Source organism: Pseudorasbora parva, chromosome 22 (assembly GCF_024679245.1).
Source record: "Pseudorasbora parva isolate DD20220531a chromosome 22, ASM2467924v1, whole genome shotgun sequence".
Lineage (NCBI taxonomy): Eukaryota > Metazoa > Chordata > Actinopteri > Cypriniformes > Gobionidae > Pseudorasbora > Pseudorasbora parva.
The window spans coordinates 39,314,159-39,328,633 of record NC_090193.1 but is presented as its reverse complement, the minus strand read 5'-3'; the positions used below and the strand labels follow the sequence as shown (position 1 = coordinate 39,328,633).

Below are 14,475 nucleotides of genomic sequence, written 5' to 3'. Positions count from 1 at the left end.
AAATGCATGAACAAAAGAATAATAATAATGAATGAATAAATGAATGCATGAGTTAATAAATTAATAAATGCACAAATTAATGAGTAAATGAATAAAGGAGTGAATTAAGATAATTGTTTAAAAATGTAACAAATAATATGAAATTATCTGATACTAAGCAGGTCAATATTGAATATTTACATAATAGCAGCATAATTAGGGGTTCAAGCATGAAATGCTGAAACCCTATTGTAATTGTACCGATTTTTATTATTAGGGGTTCAAGCATGAAATGCTGAAACCCTATTGTAATTGTACTGATTTTTATTAGGGGTTCAAGCACGAAGTGCTGAACACCTATTGTATTTGTGCTGATTTTTATTATTATTAGGGGTTCAAGCACGAAGTGCTGAACACCTATTGTATTTGTGCTGATTTTTAGGGGTTCAAGCACGAAGTGCTGAAACCCTATTGTAATTGTACTGATTTTTATTATTATTATTCTGCCGTAAAACTCATCGTGCAGACCAAACCGTAAGGGCTAGAGACTTGAAACTTGGCCAATAGGTAGTCCAAAAATCGAGGAGAGGTTATCAAATTATGAGCCAGATTGGCCAATAGGTGGCGCTACAGCAACCAAAAACGCGAAATGGCTCATAACTCTTAAATCCTTCGTCCAAAGGGTCAAGTGTCTTATATCATTGGAAAGCTGAGACCTTGGCGAACAAAACGTATATCTCCGATTTCATTTCCGGTATGCAAATTTTTCCGCCATTTTGAATTTTGTCAAAAACCTACTTTTGCGAACTAGTCCCTGGTTTTTTGACATATCGGAACCAAACCAGTGCCAAAATGTTCTCTCTAGTCTGAATATCAATAATTATCAAAAAAAAGTTGAAATTTTGACTCATGGACGAAAAGGGGCGTGGAAATGTACATTTAAGGCGGAGCCTATTTTACTAAAGAGGCTATAACTCAAGAAGGAAATGAGATATCTTCACCAAACTTGGTACGCATGTGTATGGGCTCATTCTGAGGTCAGGATAAAAAAAATGTGAAGATTGACCACTTGGTGGCGCTATAATGTGGAAAAAACATGAAATTAGCTATAACCACGCGACCGCTAGTCCGATTGACCTGAAAATTGGTATGCCGTGTCTTGGCCCAAGCTACCATGTATGTGTATGAGGACATTGGTGTGTCTCAAAAAACATGGCGGCCATAGACCAATGAATTTTGAGCACCTATTAGACAAGGTTAATGGAGGCTGATCGGAATGAAACTCAGTGGGCATGTTTGACTCATGGTCCTAGAGGTCTGTAAGAATTTTGAAAGAAATCGGCCACTAGTTGGCGCTAACGAGTTTTATGGCTCTGAAATCACGTGGTGTTGCACATATCCATGAAATATGCATATCATTTGATAGATCTCCTCATGATGAACAACTTTGCCTCTAGAACCATTGCTGTCAATCAAATTATTAATTAAATTTTTGTAATTATGTTAAAAACCTACTTTTGCGAACTAGTCCCTGGTTTTTTGCCCAATCAGAACCAAACCAGTCTAGGATAATTCTCTGGACTCTCTAGATTAATAATTATCAAAAAAAAGTTGATTTTTTGCATTTGCATGGCTATAACAGGGCCATTTAGAAAAGAGGCGTGGCAAAATACGCTCAAAAGCCTATAAATCCTAAGGGAAAACTCAAAACTTCACGAAAATTGTTGGGTATATGTGGCATAACATGTTGAAGACGCATGCAAAGTTTCATGGAGATCGGAGTATAGGTGGCGCTATAAGTGTTAAAAAGCTTTGAAAACCATGTATTCCCTATGGTGAATTGCCTGTATTGGCTATAAATGGTATTTTCCATCTCTGTAATCAGGTGGGGTTAAAACAGCCACATAATATGCATATATTATGATAGATGTTCTCATACTGAACAACTTTGCCTCAAGAACCAATACTGTCAATCAAATCTTTATTTAAATATTCACAACTATGTTAAAAACCTCGTTTTGCAAACTAGTCCTTGGTTTTTTGCCTGATCGGAACCAAACCACAGCAGTATGATTCTCTGGACTCTCCTGATCAATAGTTGTCAAAAACATGTTGAACTTTACACTTTAGGTAGCTATAACAGGATCATTTGGAGAATAGGTGTGGTAAAACATGCTCAAAAGCCTATTAATCCTGAAAGAAAAATCAAAATTTCACAAAAATAGGTAGGCAAATGCAACATGTGACTCTAAAGAAGCATGCAACTTTTCATGGAGATCGGGCGTTAGATGCCTCTATAACAGTAAAAAAGGTGACAGTGCAAATGCGTATATGGCATATTACCTAAAATTGCCACCGGAGGCCAGCAGAGGACCAGTCATTGGTTCATTCTGTCCACTGAGCATAAACTTTAAAAAACATTATAATAGCATTTCAAATTATATTTTGTCAGTGTTACCAATTAATTTGTTCATTTGATTTATGTTTCACAAATAATTATTATATTACAATAAAAATAATGCCGGAAAATGTTTTAAAATGGGAAAACCTGGAATAAGCTAGTTGTTACCTATCATTTATTTCAAATATCTGTATCTTCAACAATATGTGCATGTGAGAAAAGCATGTTTGATTGCATTAACTTGGAAAATGTGCTCATTTAAAATGAAAATGAGTGGTGCTCTGCTGCCACCTGCTGGCTCATATAGTCATTTTGTCATACTATTTACTGATCATGTTCTATAATTCCTATTTAGACAATGTAAAGTCACTTTTACAACATTTACAATCACATTTTGTCAAAATAATTTATTTCAAATATATCTGCAACTAAATTAAAGTTTAAATGAGTTAACATGAAAAATGTGCCTATTACATATTCCTTACAATTACAATTACAAAACCACCAGAGGGCAGCAGAAGACCACTCATTGGTTCATTCTGCTCACAAAGCATATAAATAAACGTTTTAAAATCATTAAAATAATATTGCAAATAAAATGTTCTCAATGTTTGCCAGTTTGATGTGTTTTTTTTAACAATAATATTACATTACAAATAAAATAACACCTGAAATTAAAGGGGAAAACAATGACTAAGCAATTTGTTATCTATCATTTATTTCAAATATCTATATAAGCATTATTTAATTTATTCATATGTAAAACAGAAGTGTGTGTGTGTGTGTGTGTGTGTGTGTGTGTGTGTGTGTGTGTGTGTGTGTGTGTGTGTCTGTCATGCTAGCAAACAGCATTTGCAACATGCTACACACGCTAGCAGTGATTAGTAAAGTGTTAAATCAGGCAAAGAACATAGTAAGAACTCTATAAACATTATAGTAACCATCTGTGACAACTAACAACTGACAAGCAACACCATAACAACCATCAAGAACAACCTAGCAACCACCTAGCAGCATGTTAATCCTGTTAGCAAAGTAAAATAGTAATTTTGTCATACTATTTATTAATATTGTTCTATAATTCATATTTGGACTTAATAAAGTCACTATTATAATATTTAAACGTGCAGTATGCAACTTTTGGCCACTAGGGGTCACTCATTCAAAATAATAACAACAGACGTACTTTAATGACGTCGGGAAAGTGCGTGTGCTCATGGGAGTTGTTGTCATTATTGCCACTGTCAACCAGCGAATCTGGCATCTCCAGCAGAAAACATGTTCACTGACAAGGTAATTGTTATATTACATCTCTATTATTGTTAAGTTTAGTTACGGCTTTTCACGTTATGTAATGCCAATCTAATGAAATAGCAGCGAGCTACCGTTACTTAACAAACTTATCAGTAACGTTAGCTAATGTGTGAGTCAGAATGTTGTGCGGGCGGTCGCTATGTCAACACACCTATAAGTTGGTAGGCTATGTTGACATATTAACCGTGCATCATAATTTGAGTTACTCAAATTATAGATATGTTGACATGGCATCCGCGATTGTCGAACATTCTGTATATCAACTGTTCAATAAGGAAATACATTTCAATTTAGTTTATCATTACCAACATAAAACAGTAAATGAGAGAACCAGCACTAGCAATACGTTGTTCATTGGAACACGCGGTGTGTCGCTCCCCACATTCATCAATCTAATAAACATTTATTTTGGAACTCAGAGATATATGAATAAGTAGATCATTATTAAATCGATATTATATGTAGCTAGTATTAACATATGATAAAAGTGACGGTCACCTTATATTAATTGACCAAGATAGTGGCATATTACCTTATGAAGCTAACGTTACCTTCTCCAGCTACATATAAAACCAATAATAGCTAGTCCATCTGCGTTTTACACATGACATCATCGTGTCACAAAATATACGGATAGAAATATACTTTTGAATCAGTTTTTAAAAGTCTCAGTTTCAGTCTCCAAAAACACAGAATCCGCCTGTTTGAAAAGCCGATGCAATACAAAATGTAACGTTATAGGCTACGTATTCAGCTAAACGCGTCTCAATGTGGTCAAGATCGCTATGCAATATGCAAACATACAGCATGTTATGATTATATGATTATTATGTTAGCTGAATGGTTACTTAAATTACCTGTTTATTAAAACGAAAGCGAGATCAGCATATCTCTCTGCAGTCCGAGCTTGTCACGAAGATTTCGCCATCTTTCAAAGGCTTCTCCAAGGTTTACACGTCTCTTGCTTCTTCTACTGTCCCAAAATCTTCTCGGGTCATTTTTTTTCACTCGTACGTTTGCGCTTTGTTGAGCTGGCAAAGAGTAGTCATGATCCATTATCATACAGACTTTTTTATACGGGTGTTCCCCTTATACTGTCAGTGATCCTCTTTGAGTTTGGCGGTTCCGCCGAGTTCCGCAGGAAGCAAGACGCAAACGTGGATATGACGTGAAAGACTGGCGACATAACGGAAATAAAGACACGGTCCGTGTCTTCGAATTAAAATATTAATTTCTCTGGATTTAGAAGTTAATTGGAACTGTCGGGATAATGTAAACACACAACTTTAAAAAATATATAACATAGATATAGTGATCTTTTATATTTTTAATGCTGAAACATTACATATTGTGCCTTTAAAATCACATTTTGCCATTTTATCACTTCATTTCACCTGATATCTCTCAAATTCATTCAGTGCTTAAAAACCTTTCATGCAAAAGGTGTCAAATGCTTAAAGACCTTAAATGGCTTGAACCCCGCTAAATGCTGCTCGTTATTATTATTATTATTATTATTATTATTATTCTGCCGTAAAACTCATCGTGCAGACCAAACCGTAAGGGCTAGAGACTTGAAACTTTGTCAATAGGTAGTCCAAAAATCGAGGAAAGGTTATCAAATTATGAGCCAGATTGGCCAATAGGTGGCGCTATAGCAATCAATTGCGCAAAAGGGCTCATAACTCCTAAACCGTTTGGTCCACACTCAAGTGTCTTATATCATTGGAAAGCGGAGACCTTGGCGAACAAAACGTATATCTCCGATTTCATTTCCGTCATGAAAATTTTTCCGCCATTTTGAATTTTGTCAAAAACCTACTTTTGCGAACTAGTCCCTGGTTTTTTGACATATCGGAACCAAACTAGTGCCAAAATGTTCGGTCTAGTCTGAATATCAATAATTATCAAAAAAAAGTTGAAATTTTGACTCATGAACGAATAGGGGCGTGGAAATGTACATTTAAGGCGGAGCCTATTTTACTAAAGAGGCTATAACTCCAGCAAGAAATGAGATATCTTCACCAAACTTGGTACACATGTTTATGAGCTCAGTCTTTGGTCACGATAAAAAAATCGCGACGATTGGCCACTTGGTGGCGCTATAACATGGAAAAAACACAAAAAGGGCTATAACCACGCGACCGCTAGTCCGATTGACTGGAAAATTGGTATGCAATGTCTTGGCCCAAGGTACCATGTCTGTCTATGAGAACATTGGCGTATCTCAAAAAACATGGCCGCCATCGGCCAATGAAATTTGAGCACCTATTAGACAGGGTTAACGGAGGTCGATCGGAACAAAACTCAGTGGGCATGTTTAACTCATGGTCCTAGAGGTCTGTAAGAATTTTGAAAGAAATCGGCCACTAGCTGGCGCTAACGAGTTTTATGGCTCTGCAATCACGTGGCGTTGCACACATCGGCAAAATAGGCATATCATATGATAGATCTCCTCATGTTGAACAACTTTGCCTCAAGAACCATTGCTGTCAATCAAATCATTAAATAAATATTTGCAATTATGTTAAAAACCTACTTTTGCGAACTAGTCCCTGGTTTTTTGCCCAATCAAAACCAAACCAGTCTAGGATAATTCTCTGGACTCTCTAGATCAATAATTATCAAAAAAAAGTTGATTTTTTTTGCATTTGGATGGCTATAACAGGGCCATTTAGAAAAGAGGCGTGGCAAAATACACTCAAAAGCCTATAAATCCTAAGGGGAAACTCAAAACTTCACGAAAATTGTTGGATATATGTGGCATAACATGTTGAAGACACATGCAAAGTTTTATGGAGATCGGAGTATAGGGGGCGCTATAAGTGTTAAAAAGCTTTGAAAACCATGTATTCCCTATGGTGAATCTCTGTAATCAGGTGGGGTTAAAACAGCCACATAATATGCATATATTATGATAGATCTTCTCATACTGAACAACTTTGCCTCTATAACCAATACTGTCAATCAAATCTTTTTTTAAATATTCACAATTATGTTAAAAACCTCGTTTTGCAAACTAGTCCTAGGTTTTTTGCCTGATCGGAACCAAACCACAGCAGTATGATTCTCTGCACTCTCCTGATCAATTCATATTTAGACTTTATAAAGTCATTATTATAATATTTAAAATCACATTTTGTCAGTTTATCACTTCATTTCACCTGATATCTCTCAAATTCATTCAGTGCTTAAAAGCCTTTCATGCAAAAGGTGTCAAATGCTTAAAAACCTTAAATGGCTTGAACCCCGCTAAATGCTGCTCGCAGCTTTAATTATTATTATTATTATTATTATTATTATTATTCTGCCGTAAAACTCATCGTGCAGACCAAACCGTAAATGCTAGAGACTTCAAACTTTGTCAATAGGTAGTCCAAAAATCGAGGAGAGGTTATCAAATTATGAGCCAGATTGGCCAATAGGTGGCGCTACAGCAACCAAAAACGCGAAATGGCTCATAACTCCTAAACTGTTCATCCTAAGGGTCAAATGTCTTATATCATTGGAAAGCTGAGACCATGACGAACAAAACGTATATCTCCGATTTCATTTCCGGTATGCAAATTTTTCCGCCATTTTGAATTTTGTCAAAAACCTACTTTTGCGAACTAGTCCCTGGTTTTTTGACATATCAGAACCAAACCAGTGCCAAAATGTTCTCTCTAGTCTGAATATCAATAATTATCAAAAAAAAGTTGAAATTTTGACTCATGAACGAAAAGGGGCGTGGAAATGTACATTTAAGGCGGAGCCTATTTTACTAAAGAGGCTATAACTACAGCAAGAAATGAGATATCTTCACCAAACTTGGTACACATGTGTATGGGCTCAGTCTTTGGTCACGATAAAAAAATCGCGACGATTGGCCACTTGGTGGCGCTATAACATGGAAAAAACACAAAAAGGGCTATAACCACGTGACCGCTAGTCCGATTGACTGGAAAATTGGTATGCAATGTCTTGGCCCAAGGTACCATGTCTGTCTATGAGGACATTGGCGTATCTCAAAAAACATGGCCGCCATCGGCCAATGAAATTTGAGCACCTATTAGACAGGGTTAACGGAGGTCGATCGGAACAAAACTCAGTGGGCATGTTTGACTCATTGTCCTAGAGGTCTGTAAGAATTTTGAAAGAAATCGGCCACTAGTTGGCGCTAACGAGTTTTATGGCTCTGCAATCACGTGGTGTTGCACACATCGGCAAAATATGCATATCATATGATAGATCTCCTCATGCTGAACAACTTTGCTTCTAGAACCATTTTTGGCAATTAAATCGTTAAATAAATATTTGCAATAATGTTAAAAACCTACTTTTGCGAACTAGTCCTTGGTTTTTTGCCCAATCAGAACCAAACCAGTCTAGGACAATTCTCTGGACTCTCTAGATCAATAATTATCAAAAAAAGTTGATTTTTTGCATTTGGATGGCTATAACAGGGCCATTTAGAAAAGAGGTGTGGCAAAATACACTCAAAAGCCTACAAATCCTAAGGGGAAACTCAAAACTTCACGAAAATTGTTGGGTATATGTGGCATAACATGTTGAAGACACATGCAAAGTTTTATGGCGATCAGAGAATAGGGGGCGCTATAAGTGTTAAAAAGCTTTGAAAACCATGTATTCCCTATGGTGAATCTCTGTAATCAGGTGGGGTTAAAACAGCCACATAATATGCATATATTATGATAGATCTTCTCATACTGAACAACTTTGCCTCTATAACCAATACTGTCAATCAAATCTTTATTTAAATATTCACAATTATGTTAAAAACCTCGTTTTGCAAACTAGTCCTAGGTTTTTTGCCTGATCGGAACCAAACCACAGCAGTATGATTCTCTGCACTCTCCTGATCAATTCATATTTAGACTTTATAAAGTCATTATTATAATATTTAAAATCACATTTTGTCAGTTTATCACTTCAGTTCACCTGATATCTCTCAAATTCATTCAGTGCTTAAAAGCCTTTCATGCAAAAGGTGTCAAATGCTTAAAGACCTTAAATGGCTTGAACCCCGCTAAATGCTGCTCGCAGCTTTAATTATTATTATTATTATTATTATTAGGGGTTCAAGCACGAAGTGCTGAAACCCTATTGTAATTGTACTGATTTTTATTATTATTATTCTGCCGTAAAACTCATCGTGCAGACCAAACCGTAAGAGCTAGAGACTTCAAACTTTGTCAATAGGTAGTCCAAAAATCGAGGAGAGGTTATCAAATTATGAGCCAGATTGGCCAATAGGTGGCGCTACAGCAACCAAAACCGCAAAAGGGCTCATAACTCCTAAACCGTTTGGTCCACACTCAAGTGTCTTATATCATTGGAAAACTGAGACCTTGTCGAACAAAACGTATATCTCCGATTTCATTTCCGGTATGCAAATTTTTCCGCCATTTTGAATTTTGTCAAAAACCTACTTTTGCGAACTAGTCCCTGGTTTTTTGACATATCGGAACCAAACTAGTGCCAAAATGTTCTGTCTAGTCTGAATATCAATAATTATCAAAAAAAAGTTGAAATTTTGTCTCATGGACGAAAAGGGGCGTGGAAATGTACATTTAAGGCGGAGCCTTTTTTACTAAAGAGGCTATAACTCAAGAAGGAAATGAGATATCTTCACCAAACTTGGAACACATATGTATGGGCTCATTCTGAGGTCAGCATATAAAAAATGTGAAGATTGACCACTTGGTGGCGCTATAATGTGGAAAAAACCTGAAAATAGCTATAACCACGCAACCTCTAGTCCGATTGACCTGAAAATTGGTAAGCAGTGTCTTGGCCCAAGGTACCATGTATGTGTATGAGGACATTGGTGTATCTCAAAAAACATGGCCGCCATAGACCAATGAATTTTGAGCACCTATTAGACAAGGTTAATGGAGGCTGATCGGAACGAAACTCAGTGGGCATGTTTGACTCATGGTCTTAGAGGTTTGTAAGAATTTTGAAAGAAATCGGCCACTAGTTGGCGCTAACAAGTTTTATGGCTCTGAAATCACGTGGTGTTGCACATATCCATGAAATATGAATATCATATCATAGATCTCCTCATGATGAACAACTTTGCCTCTGGAACCATTGCTGTCAATCAAATCATTAATTAAATTTTCGTAATTATGTTAAAAACCTACTTTTGCGAACTAGTCCCTGGTTTTTTACCCAATTGGAACCAAACCAGTCTAGGACAATTCTATAGACTCTTTAGGTCAATAATTATTGAAAAAAAGTTTAACTTTTGCATTTAGATGGCTATAACAGGGCCATTTAGAAAAGAGGCGTGGCAAAATACACTCAAAAGCCTATAAATCCTAAGGGGAAACTCAAAACTTCACGAAAATTATTTGGTATATGTGGCATAACATGTTGAAGACACATGCAAAGTTTTATGGAGATCGGAGTATAGGGGGCGCTATAAGTGTTAAAAAGCTTGGAAAACCATGTATTCCCTATGGTGAATTGCCTGTATTGGCTGTAAATGGTATTTTCCATCTCTGTAATCAGGTGGGGTTAAAACAGCCACATAATATGCATATATTATGATAGATCTTCTCATACTGAACAACTTTGCCTCTATAACCAATACTGTCAATCAAATCTTTATTTAAATATTCACAATTATGTAAAAAACCTCGTTTTGCAAACTAGTCCTTGGTTTTTTTGCCTGATCGAAACCAAACCACAGCAGTATGATTCTCTGGACTCTCCTGATCAATAGTTATCAAAAACATGTTGAACTTTACACTTTGGGTAGCTATAACAGGGTCATTTGGAGAATAGGTGTGGTAAAACATGCTCAAAAGCCTATTAATACTGAACGAAAACTCAAAACTTCACAAAAATAGGTGTGTGTGTGTGTGTGTGTGTGTGTGTGTGTGTGTGTGTGTGTGTGTCTCTGTCTGTCTGTTTGTCATGCTAGCAAACAGCACTTCCAACATGCTACACATGCTAGCAGTGATTAGCTAAGTGTTAATCAGGCAAAGAACATAGTAAGAACTCTATAAACATTATAGTGACCATCTGTGACAGCTAACAACTGCCTAGCAACACCATAACAACCATCAAGAACAACCTAGCAACCACCTAGCAACATGTTTATCATGTTAGCAAAGTAAAATAGTAATTTTGTCATACTATTGATTAATATTGTTCTATAATTCATATTTAGACTTTATAAAGTATATTTATAATATTTAAAATCACATTTTGTCAGTTTTTCACTTCATTTCACCTGATATCTCTCAAATTCATTCAGTGCTTAAAAACCTTTCATGCAAAAGGCGTTAAATGCTTAAAGACCTTAAATGGCTTGAACCCCGCTAAATGCTGCTCGCAGCTTTAATTATTATTATTATTATTCTGCCGTAAAACTCATCGTGCAGACCAAACCGTAAATGCTAGAGACTTCAAACTTTGTCAATAGGTAGTCCAAAAATCGAGGAGAGGTTATCAAATTATGAGCCAGATTGGCCAATAGGTGGCGCTACAGCAACCAAAAACGCGAAATGGCTCATAACTCCTAAACCGTTTGGTCCACACTCAAGTGTCTTATATCATTGGAAAGCTGAGACTATGACGAACAAAACGTATATCTCCGATTTCATTTCCGGTATGCAAATTTTTCCGCCATTTTGAATTTTGTCAAAAACCTACTTTTGCGAACTAGTCCCTGGTTTTTTGACATATCAGAACCAAACCAGTGCCAAAATGTTCTGTCTGGTCTGAATATCAATAATTATCAAAAAAAAGTTGAAATTTTGACTCATGAATGAAAAGGGGCGTGGAAATGTACATTTAAGGCGGAGCCTATTTTACTAAAGAGGCTATAACTCCAGTAAGAAATGAGATATCTTCACCAAACTTGGTACACATGTTTATGGGCTCAGTCTTTGGTCACTATAAAAAAATCGCGACGATTGGCCACTTGGTGGCGCTATAACATGGAAAAAACAATAAAAGGGCTATAACCACGCGACCGCTAGTCCGATTGACTTGAAAATTGGTATGTGGTGTCTTGGCCCAAGGTCCCATGTCTGTCTATGAGAACATTGGCGTATCCCAAAAAACATGGCCGCCATCGGCCAATGAAATTTGAGCACCTATTAGACAGGGTTAACGGAGGTCGATCGGAACAAAACTCAGTAGGCATGTTTGACTCATGGTCCTAGAGGTCTGTAAGAATTTTGAAAGAAATCGGCCACTAGCTGGCGCTAACGAGTTTTATGGCTCTGCAATCACGTGGCGTTGCACACATCGGCAAAATATGCATATCATATGATAGATCTCCTCATGTTGAACAACTTTGCCTCCAGAACCATTGCTGTCAATCAAATCATTAAATAAATATTTGCAATTATGTTAAAAACCTACTTTTGCGAACTAGTCCCTGGTTTTTTGCCCAATCAGAACCAAACCAGTCTAGGACAATTCTCTGGACTCTCTAGATCAATAATTATCAAAAAAAGTAGATTTTTTGCATTTGGATGGCCATTTAGAAAAGAGGCGTGGCAAAATACACTCAAAAGCCTATAAATCCTAAGGGAAAATTAAAAACTTCACGGAAATTGTTGGGTATATGTGGCATAACATGTTGAAGACACATGCAAAGTTTTATGGAGATCGGACTATAGGGGGCGCTATAAGTGTTAAAAAGCTTTGAAAACCATGTATTCCCTATGGTGAATCTCTGTAATCAGGTGGGGTTAAAACAGCCACATAATATGCATATATTATGATAGATCTTCTCATACTGAACAACTTTGCCTCTATAACCAATACTGTCAATCAAATCTTTATTTAAATATTCACAATTATGTTAAAAACCTCGTTTTGCAAACTAGTCCTAGGTTTTTTGCCTGATCGGAACCAAACCACAGCAGTATGATTCTCTGCACTCTCCTGATCAATTCATATTTAGACTTTATAAAGTCATTATTATAATATTTAAAATCACATTTTGTCAGTTTATCACTTCATTTCACCTGATATCTCTCAAATTCATTCAGTGCTTAAAAGCCTTTCATGCAAAAGGTGTCAAATGCTTAAAAACCTTAAATGGCTTGAACCCCGCTAAATGCTGCTCGCAGCTTTAATTATTATTATTATTCTGCCGTAAAACTCATCGTGCAGACCAAACCGTAAATGCTAGAGACTTCAAACTTTGTCAATAGGTAGTCCAAAAATCGAGGAGAGGTTATCAAATTATGAGCCAGATTGGCCAATAGGTGGCGCTACAGCAACCAAAAACGCAAAATGGCTCATAACTCCTAAACCGTTGCTTCTAAGGGTCAAGTGTCTTATATCATTGGAAAGCTGAGACCATGACGAACAAAACGTATATCTCCGATTTCATTTCCGGTATGCAAATTTTTCCGCCATTTTGAATTTTGTCAAAAACCTACTTTTGCGAACTAGTCCCTGGTTTTTTGACATATCGGAACCAAACCCGTGCCAAAATGTTCTCTCTAGTCTGAATATCAATAATTATCAAAAAAAAGTAGAAATTTTGACTCATGAAAGAAAAGGGGCGTGGAAATGTACATTTAAGGTGGAGCCTATTTTATTAAAGAGGCTATAACTCCAGCAAGAAATGAGATATCTTCACCAAACTTGGTACACATGTTTATGGGCTCAGTCTTTGGTCACGATAAAAAAATTGCGACGATTGGCCACTTGGTGGCGCTATAACATGGAAAAAACACAAAAAGGGCTATAACCACGCGACCGCTAGTCCGATTGACTTGAAAATTGGTAAACAGTGTCCTGGCCCAAGGTACCATGTCTGTCTATGAGAACATTGGCGTATCTCAAAAAACATGGCCGCCATCGGCCAATGAAATTTGAGCACCTATTAGACAGGGTTAACGGAGGTCCATCGGAACGAAACTCAGTGGGCATGTTTAACTCATGGTCCTAGAGGTCTGTAAGAATTTTGAAAGAAATTGGCCACCAGTTGGCGCTAACGAGTTTTATGGCTCTGCAATCACGTGGTGTTGCACACATCGGCAAAATATGCATATCATATGATAGATCTCCTCATGTTGAACAACTTTGCCTCTAGAACCATTGCTGTCAATAAAATCGTTAAATAAATATTTTCAATTATGTTAAAAACCTACTTTTGCGAACTAGTCCCTGGTTTTTTGCCCAATCAGAACCAAACCAGTCTAGGACAATTCTCTGGACTCTCTAGATCAATAATTATCAAAAAAAGTTGATTTTTTTGCATTTGGATGGCTATAACAGGGCCATTTAGAAAAGAGGCGTGGCAAAATACACTCGAAAGCCTATAAATCCTAAGGGGAAACTCAAAACTTCACGAAAATTGTTGGGTATATGTGGCATAACATGTTGAAGACACATGCAAAGTTTTATGGAGATCGGAGTATAGGGGGCGCTATAAGTGTTAAAAAGCTTTGAAAACCATGTATTCCCCTCTGGACTCTCTAGATAAATAATTATCAAAAAAAAGTTTATTTTTTGCATTTGGATGGCTATAACAGGACCATTTAGAAAAGAGGTGTGGCAAAATACACTCAAAAGCCTATAAATCCTAAGGGAAAACTCAAAACTTCACGAAAATTGTTCGGTATATGTGGCATAACATGTTGAAGACACATGCAAAGTTTTATGGAGATCGGAGTATAGGGGGCGCTATAAGTGTTAAAAAGCTTTGAAAACCATGTATTCCCTATGATGAATTGCCTGTAAATTGTATTTTCCATCTCTGTAATCAGGTGGGGTTAAAACAGCCACATAATATGCAT

The 14,475-nt window shown here is 36.7% G+C and overlaps 1 protein-coding gene across 5 annotated transcripts in view; it reads right to left on the bottom strand.

The window, feature by feature from the left end:
* The window catches only part of acyp2 (acylphosphatase 2, muscle type), a 220,363-nt gene that overhangs the window by 92,175 nt on the left and 113,713 nt on the right, over window positions 1-14,475 (bottom strand). The window lies entirely within an intron of this gene.